The 19,524-nt window shown below is 36.5% G+C and overlaps 1 protein-coding gene across 1 annotated transcript in view; it reads right to left on the bottom strand.

Moving 5' to 3' along the window:
- Window positions 1–11,444: 11,444 nt before the first annotated feature.
- The window catches only part of caly (calcyon neuron-specific vesicular protein), a 30,472-nt gene continuing 22,392 nt past the window's right edge, over window positions 11,445–19,524 (bottom strand). Inside the window, exon 6 of the transcript XR_006009958.1 lies at window positions 11,445–11,466. The gene's annotated coding sequence lies outside the window, so the exon portion shown is untranslated. The remainder of the gene's footprint in view (window positions 11,467–19,524) is intronic.

Here is a 19,524-nt window from a genome sequence, read left to right as displayed (position 1 = left end):
CTTTTTCTCTTGTGAATTTGTGGTTGTGTGCAATCCTTTAATGAGCTCCATCTTTGACCTGGGTTGTATGTTTCCAGAGATGTCATGTCTAGTAAGTCAAGGAAAGACTTTAATGTCCACATGATTTAACATTAAAGGGATGGATTCAAAATATGGGACTTGGTGCCAGAGAGGTAATAATATCCCTGTAAATGAGAAATTGTAAATGTAAAATACATGCTTAAGATTATGTGAATAGACTTGGTGCCAAACTGTGCTTCAGATACTGAAGACTACTGTATTTCATATGTGCTGACCAACTTTCTCAGCATTTGGCTAGTTTTCTCTTCCAAAATTTGCACTGTCAAAGGCACATCAAAACACAAAGGGTGATGGAATTGGAACACAGATTTGCACAAGTTGCTCCAAAAATGAAAAAGAAGTACACGCTACCTTTTTGTTGACATTAACAAATGCAGCTTGACAATTTTGTCCTTTCTGTAAAGTTGCTCCATGTGTTTCCAATTAAAATGCATGACTTATGTCTTTAAGTTCAGATCATGAGGATGAGAAGAAGGCAAGAGAAGGAAAAATAAAACAGAGAAGGTTTTTGGCTTGTGACCGTAAGTGACATGCTTGCCACGGCATTGTTAGAGGCTTTTGCAGACCTGTAATCAAATTTGGGAAGGTTTGGAAACCTATCGTCATGGAGTGCTCTCCAAGACAGAATGATGTCCAGTAAAAAAGAGGAAAAAAAATCTACGTCCCCACATTGTGCTAGACTGTGAGAAAAAACAAAAAGATGAATGCCTCCCAAAAAGCAGTTTCCATTAACTATGAAAAATGTTCCTATTGCAAATACAGTTATGTCCTTAGAGCTGTTTGTTTTGTGATATTGCTGCAGGGTTGTTTCTTTTTCAGGAAACCCTGCTTCAATTAAGTGTGATGGAACACATGTGTCCCTTATCAGAGGCCAACATCTTCTACTGTTGGCCTTTCAAACGGCACCGGTTCCATGGGATAATTGGGTTTTGAAGGGCTGTTCTCCCGGGTTACCACTTTTTGTGCCTATTGGCGTGGATCAGCTGACACCCGTTGCGTCTATAGACTTGTTATAACTGATCATAAGTGGTTATGTATGTAGCTGTAGCTGCAGGGATGATACTGATCTCAGGAACCAACTCTATTTTATTTTAAGCCCTCTGGCACACAGACAGACACACTGACTGACATGCATTTGCGTGTGATTGAACTTGATTCAATTATATGGTTCATCTTTGAAGTGTTACACTTTCTTTTTTCTTTCTTTTTGAAAAATAGTTGTGAAGATGGTCAAACCAACAAAAACAGAGAAGGGGTTTAGTGATACTCCTACAGCTTAAACCTGAGCTGCTGCTATGTGAAAGAGTCAGAGTTGGTGATCTCCAAAGTTCCACCTTCGTGTTGTATCACAATCATATTTTACAGCCTGTATGTGAACAAAAGGCATCGTAATGACAGCTTGGGGCATTCTGAAGCAAAGGGAAAAAGATTAAGTTTATCCTCCTCTATCCAGACGTTAATTTGCTCTGTGACAAAGACGGACTGAGGAGAATGGAAAACTGATTCCCTGAAATTATCCCCTGTGATCTTTAGCACCACTTTAGCTTTCATTCCAATCATCCTCATTCAAAATGCTTGTTTGAAATAATAACTTTTTATAACCACGTTTGATTTTGTTTATGCCTTCATATGTTGTGTTTATGTTTGAGAATACATTTTCCAGTGTTTTACACAAAGGAAAATTTAGTCACTGCCTTGTACAGTCTGCAGGCTCCTCACAACAAAACATGCTCGTTTTCAAAGTAATTTTAACTAACCATGGAGATCTCCTGAAGCGTTCTCATAATAGTTCTGGACTTAGAATAAGGTTTTACACTGGCAGAGCAAGGAGCTGCCGGAGGCTCAGAATAACTGCGTGAGCCATCAACAGGAAGAGCGTGATACATGACCGAAGGCCAAGAACTTTAATTGGCTGTCTAAGGGAATTTCTGCTTTGGCAAACTAATTGACCCACAACTCTCTGGTGCTTTATCAACACAGGGAAATGCCACTGGGCCTATAACCAACCAGGCTTGTAAACCGATCTATAACCAATGGCCAATTTGAAGCACGTGTTATTGGCTATTTTACAACAGATCCCCGTGTCTACTTGACTGATGTTTTAGTGTAAAGGAACCTTTTCAGGTTCACTCATAGTTTTGATTGACACACTGAACAGTATCTTAGCCGAGATAAAAACCTTTTGTATCTTGTCTTTGTTTGAAAGACTTTCTAATAGTTAACTGTAATTAAGTATAATACTAAGGTATAATAAAACATAATTATTTTGTAATTGTATGTCTGTTTTAATGTGTGTGTTTTCTCCTTTTTAAAAATGTTTGTCAACTGTTGTCTTTAACAAAAAAAGCACAGTTTTTATCATCTATTGTCATAAGCAGACAAATGTGTTACCACCAGTAAAAGTAATCAAAAACAGCAGTAGACAAAAGACAATAGAAATAGTTATAATAATAATAATAATAATAATAATAATAATAATAATAATAATAATAATAATAATAATAATAATAATACAACCTTTTTTAAAAAAAAAACTTTTGATTGACAGTTAATTCTATAATGGTTTTCTGTTCCTGTGTATGGGCAAAGCCTTTCCGTCAAATGCATCAGTGATATCAAGGACATAAGAAAAAGCTCTCACTATTCATATGTGAAAATCATTTTGTTCTCAAATTTGGCCCACCAATTCTAGGTCATATATAGTCTAATTCTAAATCCTGCAGCATTGGCATCTGGTTCTGAATTTTTATGCATGCATGCAGTTTACTCCATTACACTTTTTGATCTCTCTGTTCTTTAATAAAGGCTGCTTGTGGCTATACATTTATATGCAAACTTATAAATAGCCCTGTACATGCAAGATTAGCATCAATGTTGTTCTGCTAGGTCTATTGTCATGTAAAGAAAAGGGAGATCAGAGCATATTCAGTTGTAGTCGTTGAAAATGTTCAGCGTGGATGGTATCCTCCAAAATGTTGGGATTCTGTGTTTAAAAAAACTGTGCTACATATGAACAATATGCACAGGAAAAATCTCTGGATATCAAAATACTCATGTTTGTGTCCTAACTATATATTGGTCATATTGTGCAGGGTCGTGGTTTTTAAGAAATGTGGCATGCTTTCTCTTAGTTGTGGGTCCAGTATTGTTTAGCAAGTTTTAAAACTAGGCATGGCTGTGTCTTAATTTCTTTGAAAACCACATATCATTCAAATGCAGGTCTTGCACTAGATCATGCTGAGGGCTGTACTGCTCACTTCCCCTGGACAACTTTATGATCCAACAAACATTTGGGGAAAACCAATATCCTGTGACAACTAATGACTTTCTTCACACCACTTTGTAACGCAAAAACATTGCTATGCAGTAATTGTTGTGACAATAAATAACACTCAAGTGATCTTTTTGTCAGCCAGATAAAAGCCTTTTGTGATCATTTGTCATCAGAAAAATAGAAGTTAAGGGCAAACGTCTCCACAATTTTAACTGCAGCAATTTAAAAAAAATGTTATACAATCAAAATAAAAATAAACATTAGGCCCTTTGTGGATCTCCTTAAATACAACTGATCTTCCAGTGTATTACCCCCATAGAGGGGATAAGGAAAATATGACTCATGTAAACAGTTCCATGTTGAAGTGAATGTCATTCTCTGAGAAGCCATAACAAACAGAAATTTATCATTTGTCAGCCATTAACCTAAACAGATATGATACAACTTTGCAGCACAGCCAATTTTGTTTTTTATTCCTTTATAAGATCATACAGGTTGCTGAGAGATAAAGTATAACATTTAAGAAAAATATTTAAAGGTTTCGACTCAAAAGAAAGTAAACCTAGCTGCTATGCCACACCTTAGCAGTGTATATAAGCCTCTAGCTATGCTAACAGCCAAACCGCAGGCAAAAACTGAAACTTTGTCATGAGTATAAAAGCACATCAACAAGTCAGCATGTGGTTTTATGTTCCTGATAAAGCAAACACAAAAACAATGCACAAAAAGCAAGATAATCGTGTGTTACTTACCAATCCAATAACAACACAGCTAATTTGGCATCTGTCTTGCATCCTGTCTCCTCTCTGAGCTCTTTCAAGCCAGTAAAAGTCAGTCCAATGTTGAGTCATGTTTGGTCTCTTTGACACTTTCTCTCTTCTTTTTCCTAGCTGATCTTATTATGGGTTTCTTTGCTGAATCAGCCATGGTGCAAATCCAAAATGGCCAGTGTGTTGATATCAATCAATCGATCGACCAACCGACCGATCAATCAGTCGATCGATCGTCAATCAATCAATCAATCAATCAATCAATCAATCAATCAATCAATCAATCTTTATTTATAAAGCGCTTTTTGTGCAAAACAAATTGCAACAAAGTGCTTTACGTTAAAAACAAAAACAACAACATAAAACCGCCACACATACATATGACCGCATGCACATATATATATAAAATGATGCTGTAGACCAGTGTTGTCCTAACCTTCACCGAAAGCATTGGGGAAATTAAAACACCAGGAATTTAAATAACAGATGTTAAGCTGACAAATGGATAAAAACAAAGTTTAATGGAAAAATTAAATAATAATAATAATAATAATAATAATAATAATAATAATGATAAATAAATAAATAAATAAATAAAATTAGATAAAATATGACACTAGAAAATGGAAAGGAAAAGGAATGGCTCAAAATACTATATTTAAAATGGAATTAAAGGTTCTATCTAATTAAAAAAAAGGTTAATTAATTATGTTAAAAAGTATTAATTTAAGTAAAGTACCACTTATGAATGCTAAAATAAAATTTCAATTAGAAGCTTTATTAAAATAATAAGTCTTAAGTTTACCCTTGAAAACATCCACCCTCCTAGCGCCCCTCAGGTCCTCTGGAAAGCTTTTCCACAAGCAAGGACCATAAAAGCTAAAAGATGCTTAAACATATGTTTTGTCCCCACCTTAGGAAACCAGCCCCCTGAGACCTGAGGGCTCTGGGAGGTTTGTAAACTAAATGCAAGTTAGATAAATACTAATAAAAATATTTTAAAATCAATCTGGAAGCACACAAAATATCCAGTTGCTGGTATGTGACACATTGCCATAAAGCAAAATGCAGCTGTAGGAGTCATACTAGTATGTTTGAATATTCATGAGATGACACAGGTGACGCGCAGCATTAGCATCTGGGTGGTGGGTGTGTTGCTATAGGTGTGTGCCACAAAGTTTTAAAGGTGCACGTACTGACTCACTGGTGTTTGTAATGAATAAATGAGGAAGTGGTGTGAGCTCAGTGGTGGTCAGATAGTCTGTTGACTGCGTATTGCATGTCTTGTAGTAATAAGTCTGTTTCAGTTAGAATACCGCTTTATTCTTTAACTGGATTGCATAGTTTTGAAACCTATGGATGAAAGGAATAAATGTATCACTGGTGAGTGACAGAGAAGTGCTTTGGTGTTTTTTGGAATGCGTGTCTGGCAGATAACCCAAAGTTTAGCCCTCAGCAGCCCTCAGATAAGTTACAGTTTTGCTGCAACAGCAGCTGTCACATAATGCTCCGGGTTGGAACTCAAATTTGCCAAGTGCAGTTTCTCAGCCTTGGGACGCTTCAGGGCAACCTTCAGGGATTTGCATAATCAATGCCAGTGCAATCAAAACAAGTCTGAAACACTAAATTTTAAGCTTGGAAATCTTCGAAAGGTGGATACTACTTTAAAGCATGGGAAACACATTTGACACCCAGATGTAAAAACTGTTTTATGACTTCCGAGTCTTTACTAACACACTTTTGTCACTTCCTTGTTGGTTCTATATAACACAATTACTTGAAGTTTGAATATATGATAATGGTTACGGTCAAAAATCACTTTGCAGCCCCACTATCACCCTAATGATCACGTTTATTTTGGTTGCCTTGATGACATGTCAAACTAACGTTAAGGTTCTTCACTGCTTTCATTTTGGTTGGGTATAAGCAGTAACATCACATGATTGGGGTGTAATATAATCAGAAGTTAAATTCATTCTGTCAACTATACCACTGTCACATCATTAGACAGTTTTTGCAATTCACCAGCTGCTACTGTCATGATCACTTGAGATGAAACTTTTTAATGCTGTAGTTAAGTCAGTATTACATGAACAAAACACCCACGTGGTCATTTTGTAATGAGGACAGTGGGAACAGGATGGGATGTAGTTGAACAGTATAAATCAATGTTTTAGTAATTGTAAGTATAGCATATCTATTTTTATGAGGGCATTTATTAAACTTGTTGATTATAAATACAATTTCAAACTTTTTTTCTGGGTTCTTAATTTTGAATTAACTGAAACACTCAGTTAATAGTAAACAGCAAAAACTATATTTGGTAAGCCTTGTTTCTAAAGGACATAAAAATCCTAAATCTTAGTTTATCAGGCAATAGGTCAGTTGCCCAAAGGAAGAAATGCTCCACTATGGTGTTCATCACTTGTGTTAACATATAAAAACATAATATGAACATGTTAGCATAAATAAGAATGAAAATATTTCACATAGTCCTTTCACAAGAAATAAATTGGGCAATATTGAGCGTTCTTTTCTGTTAAAATGTATTCCTGCCATAGACTTTATAAAACATATGGATGTAGCCACAGTGACCTATGGTCATGATCATCCTGATCTTTTTAAAAGAAAAAGTCATTAGTCAGCAGTGGGGAGAATCCTGTTAATTACAAATGTCCATAGGTTTGTGACCATAATTCATAAACTAAACATGCTGCTGTAAGGCTTGAAACTAGTGAAACATAAACTCATTTTAAACATATATTTATACAATCTGTGGTTTATTCGAGCTCTTTCATTGGTATGTTCCTCTGTCATTAAAATTATTATTTATTTTTTTTTTGTTTTTTTTGTTTTTGTTTTTCATTTGCTTATTCAATTGGGTTAGTTCTGGTTAATGAACATCAGTATAACAAAAGCATGATTTTAACATGTCAGATATAGCAAAGATTGCTAATTTCCATCTGTAGTCTCAAAGCAGATAAGAAGATTAAAACCAACACCATACAAAGAAGAGATAAAACAATAAAATACAAATAAGAAAAACAATACAATGGACACATATAGACAATACAAGAATTAAAAACACTCATAGGTTTTATTGTTCCTTCAACAATTTGTTTTGAGATGTGCCTTAAAGATGGCGTATGTGGAACACTTTCTTAGAGAAGCAGGTAGACTGTTCCAGAATTAACTTCCTTTCATTCACAGTACAGCCTGTCCAAATGCAGTATGGCAACATGGCACCAGAAGGTCCCCTCTCATTGTGGCCCTGGTACCACTGACAGGCTTCTGTCTTTATACACAAATTGTACTTTTAAGAGTAATTTTGATGCAACATAAATTTTATGTCTACTCATGTATATGAAGAAGAAACACTACTTCGATCCTGTTACAATCAGTCAAGTCAGTCAGGTTTTCCATATGTCCGTACGGCAGCACACCGCAGTCAAATAATGGGTTGTTAGGAGGCTGGTGTAGACTTCGACAACAAGCTGTTGGAAAACTATTTAATTCAAATCAGGTGTGTTGCAGCAGGGACACAATGAAAACCTGCAGAACACTGGCTCAAGAGGTCCAGAGTTGGTGATCCCTGGTCTAGAGCAATAGTTTTCAAAGTTATTTCTAAAGTTCTTTCCAAGGTTTTCTTTTGATATTGGCTGCTTTTTCTCCAGTTTTCAGTCCAGTCCTTGTTGATCCCATTTTCCAGGCAATTTTATATTTATTAATTTAGCTGCTTAACATTGACATATGAACCACCCAAATACAAAAAGGACCTAAATCAAGGCATAAAAAAGTATTGTTTTCAGATGTTACTAATAATTTAGGAAATAATTGCTTTTAATTAAGTTATTTAGGCCTCTTGTTAACCTGCACATAATCTGTCCCAGTTTCTTTAGTTAAATTTATTGAAAAAGATGGCACAATTTGACAGACATAACATCAATAATGTCATTCCCAAAGTTAGCAGCCAGCATGTTGTGCAGTGTGTCTTTAAAAATGTAGAGAACAAAAGATATGGCAGCTCTTAAAAAACAATCTCCAGCAGATAAACATTATCTGAAAGTGACATCCTTATGAAACAGAAAGATCCAGCAAAGACCTGACACAAGACCTGAAAGATGCATCTGACTCTTCAGTTTATCCATCTATTGTTCACTGAAACCGCATCAGAAGTAGTCCCCATGGAAGGGTGCTGTCAAGAAGCCATTCTTAAGGAACGGAAACAGGAGAAAAGGCTGAGGTATGTCAAATTTCACCAGAACTGGACTAAATATCAGTGGCAACAGTCTTATGGAGAGAAGAATCAATATCTCTAGAGAACTGTTTCTATTTAGCAGGGTTCAGACTTTGAAGAATAAAGGTAGTCATACCAAACATTGACTTCCCAAGTTCCTAAGACTTTTACTAAGTCTGTATGTACCTTATATATTTTATTTCTATTGATTATGGTGCATTTCAACAAATCATTACACCTATTTCCCATTTTCTTAGCAATATATAAAAAAAAGGAAGTATGAATCAAAATTTTTTGGCAATACATTTGATTAACTGAAATTAAGTTTATGACTTTAATAGGTCTTTATGAGGCTTTTTTGTGAAATTGTGCATCAGTGTTACCTTTTCTTTAGTAGTGTCACTTTGGCACAACATATGATGTAAACATTCATTCATGATGTGATGAAAAGACAAAAAATGAAGGGACTAGTCTTTCCTCACAGACCTGGTATTCACCATGAAACTGAGCTTTTTCCAATTGACTACAAAAATTATGCCATAAAAATCTTTGAGTGAGTGTGACAGGTCGTGATGAAAACCAGCTGCCAATTAACGTAATGACTGAAGCTATCACATTCAATTAGAGGGAGCCTATGAGCTGTCAATCCAGCCCTCCTCATCAAAAAAAAAACAAACACAAAAAAACACAAGCAGAGAATGATCACTTTAGGACGCATGTCGCTGTCTTTGTGATCCTTATCTGATGGCCCTGCATCATATTTGAACCAGTTGGCCCTGACAGGCCCCATGGATAAACTGCTTTATGAAAGGGGTCACCCCAACCTCTGGAATCCATCGTCAGCTTTCTGTCTTGCACAGCTGACAAATGGTTTCAAACAGCATTCAGGGAGCTTTAAAGAGGTATTCCCTGATGTGCGTCTGTAGAAAGAGAAAGAGAAAACAGAAACAAAGCAGGGGAGAAAGAGAAAAATTTAACGAAGAGAGGGAGATCCAAGTGAGATAAATGAAGCAAAACTAAACAAAGAATGAGAACCACTTTCTCTAAATTGGCTCCTTACTTTGGCAAAGGGCCTACTGTAATCCCCCTAAGGAGCAGCTATCTGGCAGGAGTTTTCTCCATGGTCAGTGTCTTTAACCCCAGATGATAACACTTAGCCCCGCCATAAAGAATAGGTCCTTTTAACTGATCCATTAGTATCCGATGCCTGAGAGTGGACTTGCTGGTGTCTACTGAAACTTACCAGGAAGCCTTGAAGGAAAACAGCATGGCAGACATGCACTGAGATCAAAGACAACACCCCCCCTTCTCCTTTTCCTCTCTGCTCCCTCTCCACATCCAGTTTTCTGTCCCTCTATCTCTCCCTCTGTCTAAATCTTCTAAGAGTGTGTCCAGACTGGGGATGGGAGAAAGGAGCATAACGTGTATCTGTGGTGTTATTTTCACTTGTCTACTTACTGGATCAAAATGATGACAACCACAAATGTTTCAATAGCTTTCATCTGTGTGGTTTGCAGTGCATCCTGTACTACCAGCTATAAATCCAAAGTGGTCCAAATGGATGAAGTTGAAGCTGTAAATGCTATAATGGTACTTTAACTGTGTCATAACTTGAATGATTATTTTAAGCAATTTAGACTGTAACAACTGTGACTGGTCTAGTTTTTACAGTTTCTACTCACCATGTTACTTTGCCCATGGATGATGCTGCTGTAAAGCAACCTGCCAAGTATAATAAACCGTAACTCTGTTGTTTTCAGAGCTTGACCAGTCTGTTTTCAACAGTCATATACACATTTACTCTGACTGCTTTCCTCTTTTCTGTGTTACAGTAATTTGTTTAAGTGTATTTCAACATTAATTAGCTGCTTACATACTTTCAGAACTAGTCACAGTTTGTGTGTAAAAATCTTGTTGCAAAGTAGCATTTTGCAGACTAACACCAACATGATGTAGATAAACAGGATCCCAGGTAAAAGTGGGTCATCAAACATGCTGCACAATAGATTGTGTTTATCTAATATAGACGAATAGAATAGAGGGGGTCCTCATTCTGCTGCTCATCAACATAACCCTCAACATTATGAAAGTAATAAACTAAAAAATCTTTGTAAGTGTTTGAGAACTTTGCACACAAAATGGTGCTAGTTTTCTTTGCAATTTCATCATAAAGGGTCCAGATGCAGCTACAGAACAGAAAGCAACGCTTCTCACAGTTAGTTTGGAAAAACTTGTTTCTAAGCACTGAAAACAAGACAAAAAGATGTATTAAGAAATCACATACAATAAGGGGATTACATCTGGGATTACACTGTCAGCAAAAACTCCCTAAAAGCCCCAAACTTCTGCTTGTAACTACACAGGGAACATAATTATAAGGATTTTTTTTTTCTGGATGCCAATTTTGACTGTTTATAGACACATGCTCACTTGGAAATGTCGAACTATTCACTTACTTGTCTTAAGGGCAACATCAGGACCTGGTTATTTCCTAACATATCTGATAACGTTGTCTGCCACTGGTGTCATGTACATGAGGTTTACAGTGTATCTTCTGTTAAAGCAAAAATCCAAATAAGATAGTCAATCAGTATATCCACAACTCGGAAATACTATTATGTAGTTTGACCACTAAGTACAGGGAGGTACATGTTAAAGAAAATGAAAGAAATTTCTTGCAATCTCATGGCTGCCAATTGCTCACTTTGTAAATATGTGGAAGCTTTAAGCTCATCAGTTATACCTCATAAGACTGCATGCAGTAAAAAATAGTTGCACCTTTTGTATCCTGTTTGCGTGTGTTTCCATTTCCATCATTAGTTTCACAATCAAAATCCTTTAAAGTTATTTTACTTTGAAAAGAATACGAGTGAGTGTTGAGGTAGTATATCGTTTTGTTTTTTCTGAACAATGATGAGAAAAATCAGAGTGGACAGACATTTTGTCAAAATCATCTGGAACACTAATCCACTTATTTTGCTAATGTAGTCATCACAACCCCTGAATCTTCTCTGCACATCTTGTCATTTCCCCCCTCCTCGCTGTCCACTCACCCCTTAAAACACACACACACACACACACACACACACACACACACACAAACACTTTTCTTTTTCTTTTACTTCAACTTCTTCTTTATGCACTTTTCTTTCTCTTGCTTTTTTAAACTTTTACCTTTCCTGTCCTCGGTCTTCTCTTGACATTTCCGCAGTGTTGCCTCTCTCCTCACGGCCTTTCCTCTGTGTCTTTACTACCAACATCCCCCTGCTTTCCTCCCCTGGTGTTTTCAATTTAAAGCCCCTATGAAGCAGTTCGGATTGTAACGCTATCAATTAGTCAGCGACTCCAGCACATTTATTTAATGGGGCCGGGAGTGAGCTTTGGTGATTTACAGGCTGCGAGGGAGATGTAAGGGAGAGATGTGCAGACATGGCTGATAGGGGTTTTTAGGTCTGTGAAAACAGAACCTCTGCACACTGCACCTTCAGGATCAGGTCCTGCGGTTTAAAGTCCCTGTAGCAATGTGGTGTAGCCGCCATAAGATGAAAAGGTTTGCAGGGAAAAAGAAAAAATGCAAAGGAAAGAGAAAATGTTTGAGATTTTTTGGACAGCTAAATGCCTCCTTTCATAAGTATTGGATTTCGACCACAGCCTTTTTTTCTGCAGGAATCTTGTTGATATGGCATGGAAATGCTTAAAGATAAAAAAAAAAAAAAAAAACTGTTTTATATGAACTTTGCATATTGATTTTTAGTTTTGCTTTCAAAGAAAGAATGCAGCATAAAATCTCAATGACATTATCAAATAAAAATGGGGTCACTGTTAACTGACCAAATTTAAATTATAGGATTTTGCAAAGTAATATTTTGTGTGCAGCAACAAGTGAGTTCAACTGCATAGAAAACATTTCTAAAGGGGTCTGGATAACGTTTGAAAGGAAAAAAAAAACTTGTTCTCCTTAAACGAATAAACAAAGACATATCAAAAGGACAACATATTTATTTGCCTGCTAATTTTTATTACATTTCATCATGCAGTTTTAAAACTTTCAATTAAATTATGTGAGTTTGGTTTTTAATTTTATCAATTAATTCTTTTTGGCAAGGAAATTTTTTTCAGGACACTTTATTATGTGCCGTGGCAGATGTTTTCAGGAGTATTAAAAGCATTATCTGAACAAACTTTTCCTGTAGAAAAAGATACTATTTTTTTTACCCTTTGATTTTACAACTTATTAAGTATTCCGAAGACAGCATGCAAATAAAAGTAGAAAAAGAAAAAATAAATAAATATAGAGAAAACAACTTACAATATAACTTGTTTTCATCTGACTCGTGAATATTTAGTTATTTCTGCCTGGCTTGAGGCATTCTGCATGTCAAATGTACATGTTTACATTGCAACTTTCTTAATTAATCTTAAATACCCTACAGTTTTTCATCAAGCCATATGCCAGCTATTACTACCGGTCAGTTTTACAAGTCCCATCTTTTCATTCTTTTCTATTCCTTTGTGGTTTTGGATTTCCTCACACGACATGGACTTTTCTGACTTTGTGTTTAGAAATGCCTTAACAAGCTATCAATTTCACTGTGTTTTCCATATTTTTATTGTTATACTGCAAAACAGCCCCATATCATGATAGAACCTCCACTGTGTTTTGCAGTAATTGCTGTTTCTTAACCAAATGGCTTCATTTGGTTGTCTAAAAAGAAATTGGTTCTTTGCTTTCCACTGAGGTATGAAACAGTTAGCTGTTAACATGCTAGCTGTTTACAAAGTTATGAGGACGTGATGATACCACATCAGTACAACAGCTGTTTTATTACCACATTAGTTTGTCTCATTATATTTATTAAATTAACTGATAACATCAGTGTTTCCAGCAGTAGAACAGCTGGTAAACTGGTTGAGTTCACGGTATGTTGTGTCTTATTGAAAGTGAAAACATTATTATTTTTTTAACCATCATTCATTAACATTACCAGTGAGTCAGTAGCTTTCTGATTTTCTTTGATACTGTACTGTTACTATTTGTGGGCTGATAGATGGACTTTTGGGTTAAAATGCATTAGACACAGCTTCTGTCTAGGTGTTTATGGACAATATACAGAAATAAATAACTTTTTAAGATTGTTTATTTATTTATATTTTTGTCCATATGTTATACTGACCCAGCTGCTTGGGTCTTTATCAGAGAATCCAATAATTTTGTACTCCACCGCCTAATTCTGTCAAAATCGATAAATAAAAAAAGCTTTCAACTGGTCCATCATTTCTCATGTCTCTTCTATGTTTTCTTTCTCAATTAAACACAACATAGAAAATACTGCTCTAATATTCATTACTGTGCGGGACTATAGATCATTATTTTATCAACAAATTACACTTTTTAGAAGTATTTAACATGTTCATTCTCAATGATTCCTGCTAACTCACTGCATGGTTTTAGCAGGAGTTACAGTCAGAGAAACTTAAACATTTGTGGTGTGCATGATCATATATGGGTCAGTCTAAGCCAAAATGCCAGGGCTGATTGTTTTTCCCAATCCGCTCCTGCATATATCCAAGTTGTTCATTACATTCCTATGGAAGCCACATCCACTAACCCCTAACCCAGAGCTATTCAGCTCTGGCCCTAAAGGGCCACTGTTCTCCATGTTTTTGATGCTTCCCTGCTCCAACACAACAGATTCAAATTAGATGGATCCAAGGGCTTGTTGTTAAGTTTTGCACAATGACAGATTATTTAAGTCAGATGTGATGAAGCAGGTAGACATTTAAAAGCCATGGCAGTCTTCATTACACTGGACCAGTGTAATGAAGATTGCCATGCAGTTTTTTGGATTAAAAATAATCAGTATACTCTTAAAATATCCTTTATTTGTCAATTAAGGACATGTGGACACTGAAAATTAAGCACAAATAAGTTTTTATTTCTTTTTTTCAAAAAAACAAACAAAAAAAATCCTTCAATAAGGATCAGTAATTGTATCTCATGTATCTATATATATTTTCATGGCCATTGTGTACATGTATACATGCAGATTAAATATTTGTGTAAATACATTTAGTGATTGAATTTTATTCAGTCACAGGTTTTTGTTGTTGCCATCTACAGTAACAGACAATGATTATTAATTATCTTTGCAGATGTTGCTGGAGATTTGTTAAAGGGTTGTAAAAGGAGTGTACTTTATTGTACAGTAGGAGTACATAGAGCACGTGGCCTTGTATCACTTGATCAGACCTCTAACTGTCATCATCCTCTTTCAGGTCCACACAAAGGCCCGATTATGGCACTGTCCCACCTGCAGGGACAGACAGGCCAAAGAAATGGTTCCAAGTTTAAAGTCATGACAATAACGAGGAGACAGGACACTCTTCTCCTTGTTATTAATTTACATAAAAATACTTCACTTTTCTCAGAATAATTAGTTGAACTTCGAGTTTCTAGTATATGAAGTGCCCATGAATAACCTCTCAGAGAAGACAGTTCACGTGAATCACAAACTACAGTCTTTATCATTAAATTGTCATAAAGTTATATAAACAAGTCCACAGAGTAAAAACAAATTCATTAATGACCATATTTGAGTTAAAAGATTTTCAAAATCGCAAAACTTCAAGTTGCAAAAAACCCATAAAATTTGTAATTGATAAGTGAATAATACAGGATTTATTTATTTTTTTAATAGACTTAAAATTCAAAACAGAGTTGACAGCAATTGTTAACATGCGAGAAAGAGTGATCATGCGTGTGACAAGCAGAGCAAGAGACCGTGCTATCGGAGAACCAGAGAAGGGTTTGTTGGCTTGTCAGTACACACAGCCAACGGCCTGTTGCCTGTAACTGAACCCCTGCTGTGTCTCTCAGTGTCTTCCTCTTAATTACCCATCATTCCTCTCGCGGCAAGGCCCCTCACAAATTACAGCACATTGTCTCCCGCCGATCGGCCTGTCATCATGCGGCTCCATGTTTCAGAACGCGCCTCATTGTGCATGGAGAGAAGAGCTGGGGGTCCAGGGAGGGCCTTTCTGTCACACACATACACATACACACAAGACATCCGTGTGTCCACATTCACACACATGCACTTGGAGGCCAGGCCCATTAGCTCTGGTGCCAGCTGACTCTGTGACCCAGACGCTTTTCTGCCATGTCAGCGGGACCAAATGACAGTGCTATGGTAGTAATACCCCCACACGCTCACATGCAGACACACACACAAATATACAATAACACTGAGTGTCGCTGTGGAGAATTAGACTTCTTTTCTGTTGATCAGCTGAATGATTGTGCTGCCCCTGGAGATGAGCAGAGAAGAAGCTACCCCCTGTTACTACCATCAGGTTGAGATGGCAGCAGCAACAAAAGGTTCAGTGTTTGGTGCAGAAGTGTTCTCCACAAGATAAAATAAAAAGTCATGAATTTAAGTTTAGGTTTAAGCTGGTTGTTGAGTAAGCTTGTTATCACGTTCCTGAGTCTTAATATTTAAAAAATCTGACAATAATCTAGGTACAGGTCCTAGGACCTAAATTGATTCCCATTTGGTTTAAATAAACCAAATTCTATTTCTTAAATGCAATAAAAGAATGCATCTGTCACCATAACTTTTAATGTCTTTTTGATGTTTTTACACACACACTGAAGCTCTGTGACAGTATTTCCAGCCCCAGATTGAACAAATTAAAATTTTTACCAATTTAACAACACAGGTACATCAGCTTAAATCATTGACATTTATGATTAAATAAATATTGCATATTCATCTCCAGTGTTGAACTCTAACAGTCTTTGACTGGGAAGCACTTGTTTTTGGGAAATTAAAGCTCCCTTTTAGGAGAAAAAAACTGAAAAATGATGGGTGTCTGTTTTTAACTGTTGAGGCAAGAAGACAGAGAAAATGCAGGCAATAAAATAAATTAGATTATATGCATCCTGATTTCGAATAAGGTTTTTACTTGCTTGAAGGTGATATTTCAGGTGTCATCCCCCCACCCACCTGCTCACTTTGATGGGTCCACACGCCATCAATCTTGAAAATCTTTCTTCTCTGTTCAGACTTGGTTTAGCTCTGTTTACCTCTCAGGAGGAACTTTAGCTGCTCCATGTGTATGTCTGCCAAATTGTTGCATCAGCCAGACATTAAAAACCTATTGAAAAACAAACACATAATAAACTTTAATTATAGGCATTTACCTTGGGTATGAGGGTGAACAATTTTACTGGTTCTCTCACTCATTAAAATGTAGGGAAAACACTAATTAATAATGACTTGCATATGCTGGTGAAGTGTGGAATTCTTTTACTGTGGCATTAGGTGCAAATAAGATTAAAAGTGCAGTAATGGCTGCTCAGGCCCTTTTATTGTAAACAGCAACTCTTACAATATGTGTCCTCGGATATCAGCAAGCGTCTGTTCACAGCACATTTCATTTATTTAAAATCATGATTTCATGAAGAGATTCATGTCTACAGGAAAATACAGAGTCTACAGGCTTTTTCACAAACTTTAGTTGTGTTATTGGACTTTTACCCTGCAGTGCTGCTAATATGACAAAAAAGGACCATGTGCATGAAGAATTTAGCACCCCGCAGCTCCCAAACAAATACCTTAATTATAAGTAATTGGCCCTCCTTCCTCACCAACCGCTGACTGCAACACATGAAAGCACTTGTAATTGTAAGAGTTGCTGCGTTTATGTGGAAGATGGGGGGGGAGGAGTGTAAAAAATAAAAATAGAAGGGTCTCATTGAATACAATGACTTCCTTCCTCTCTATGTATCGTCTATGTTGGAGACGAGAGAGGAAAAAAAAATCCATTTGGCACTGATTAGGGAAGACGCATAGGAATGAGGGGGCTTGGGGACCACAGGGGTTACACACATGTATCTGAAGCCACGACACTTAAGGTCCTCTTTAATTTAGATGTCTAAGAATTTGCTGTATGTGCTGCCTCATGCCAGGAAGTCTCAGCCTCAGTGTAAATAAATGGCACAAGGCAGTGTGCAGTCACCCCCTTTGGAAAGTCATTAAAACATTTTCTCTGTGACATATTAATTGGAGAGCTTTATTTGTTCATCTTCTCGCCTGTACATGAAGAGTGCTCTAGTTCTGCATGGTTGAGAACAAATGTTTTTACATTGCTTCAATTATGCTGGTCTAAACAGGGACAAGATAGCCATCCATCAATTCCAACCATCTGTAACACATTTGCTTACAGGAAAAGAAAGACAAAAAACATATGTCTTGAGAAGTGTTAAGACTTATTGTTCTGAAACTGTATTTTAGGAAGACTGCTGAAACTCATTGTTACATTAGCACACATATGAAGACCCTTTTCTCATGATGAAAATGTTGCCCAGAAATCATTAAAAATTGATAAATATATAGTTGGTTGGAATTTTCTTTATGTTTACCTAATGGTCCGAATGAAGGCAAACCAGGGACAATGTTCTCAAAATTAGACTGTTAACTTCTGAAACATGGAAGTGGGATCCTGCTACTGAGCCTGTAAAAGATGTGAGGGTAATGCTCACTCATGACTTAATGCACACTAAAAAAAAAAAAAAAAAAAAGTACACAAACACTAATCATTGTCACTTGTTGCTCTCAGAGTTTGGTGCCCACAAGTGCAACAGGCATTTTGCATGTAAGCGTTCTGTAACCAGCAGTGACGAAAGGCCCCCCTGCTGGGTCTCCTCATGTTCCCAGTGCCTGAGCAAAAATGTAGCACTTGAACACATCACAAATACCATGTCTAATTGCACCAAGAATGCGCTATTGAGTTCTGTGAGTAGATATGCTTTGTAAAGCATAAACGGGTGCAGTTTTTTTTTCATTTGGGGTATTAAACAAGGAAAAATTGAAAGAGCACACTTAAAAATACATAAATAAAAAAAAGGAGTTGTTAAAATCATGGATTCTTCAGCTATGCTGAATAGCCAATCATGATTATCAGCTTATGTCTTTTAGTGACCTAAGGTTGACTCAACGTGTGAAACTGGCTTACAAATACAAATAAAGAATTTCTGACCCAATGCAAACAGTGTGTTATACACTTAAAAAAAGACAAATGTTCATCAACTCTCCAAACATTCCCAAAGGCCTTGTGTAAGGCCCTCAAATGTAGAAAAAAAAACTATTTAATGCACCATTCTCATGAATGGGTGCAGGGCGGGACACATTTTTTTATGTTTCCACATGCAAAAACTGGGAATGGTACCCTAATATGCGAACCATCCTACTTATTTGAGGCCCTTCTGTTAGAGTGCCAGTTTAACCAAGCCAACTCCAAAGGGTGGAGGCAATCCGTTGATTCAGTCACTTCCTGTAAAACCTGGCATGAAAACAAAGCAGGAATAGTTCCTTGTTCAGAGCAACAGTTTTTTTTATGTTATTTATTTATTTATTAATTTTGTTAATTAAATCTTGTTAAATAATGTCATTACAAAACACTTCCAAGAAGAAAGAACACAGACTGTTGGAAGACCACCATTCTCCATCTTTGTTTCTGAGTAGTGTTTTGGTTAGTAAGGCACTGCACTGCAATGGTGTCGTGCTATTACGTAGCTGAGGCATCTATCACTATCCAGCTGATATTCCGCCTCTTAGGTAAGATTACGGTTTGCTGTAGGAATACAATGAGACTATAGATTACAAACCATATCAGCACCTTAACTTCCCATTCCGACACGCATTCACTGGTGGAAACGAGGCTTATCAGTACTTTTAGTACTTTCCTCCACAGCCTTAATTATAGTTCTCTAGACTTCTCCTGGTCTAGGCTGACTGAAATCCTGCACACAGTAAAACGAAAAGCCAAAATAGTCTAAAAGAAATAAATTCTAAAACTGAAAAGCACAGTACAATAGTAAATAAAATACATAAAAGTAAACTAGAAGCATTCAGAGACCACAGACCTCTGCCAAGCCATTTCTATTTATTTATTTATTATTTATTGCCAATGATTGTGGCCATTATGTTTTTTAGTTAGAAGCTCCAATTGGAAAATCATTCCTACCTCATCATAGTAATCCTTTCAAACATTCCTGGATCCAGGTGGTGATCCAGATCACCCCTAAAATCTAATCATTTGTTTCTTATTCTATTTCTGAGGTTTCCTGAAAACTGAATCAAAATCTGTCCATACTTTTT

This window comes from Melanotaenia boesemani, chromosome 4 (assembly GCF_017639745.1).
Source record: "Melanotaenia boesemani isolate fMelBoe1 chromosome 4, fMelBoe1.pri, whole genome shotgun sequence".
Taxonomy (NCBI): domain Eukaryota; kingdom Metazoa; phylum Chordata; class Actinopteri; order Atheriniformes; family Melanotaeniidae; genus Melanotaenia; species Melanotaenia boesemani.
The sequence above is the reverse complement of the archived record's forward strand: the minus strand, read 5'-3'. Positions and strand labels throughout refer to the sequence as shown.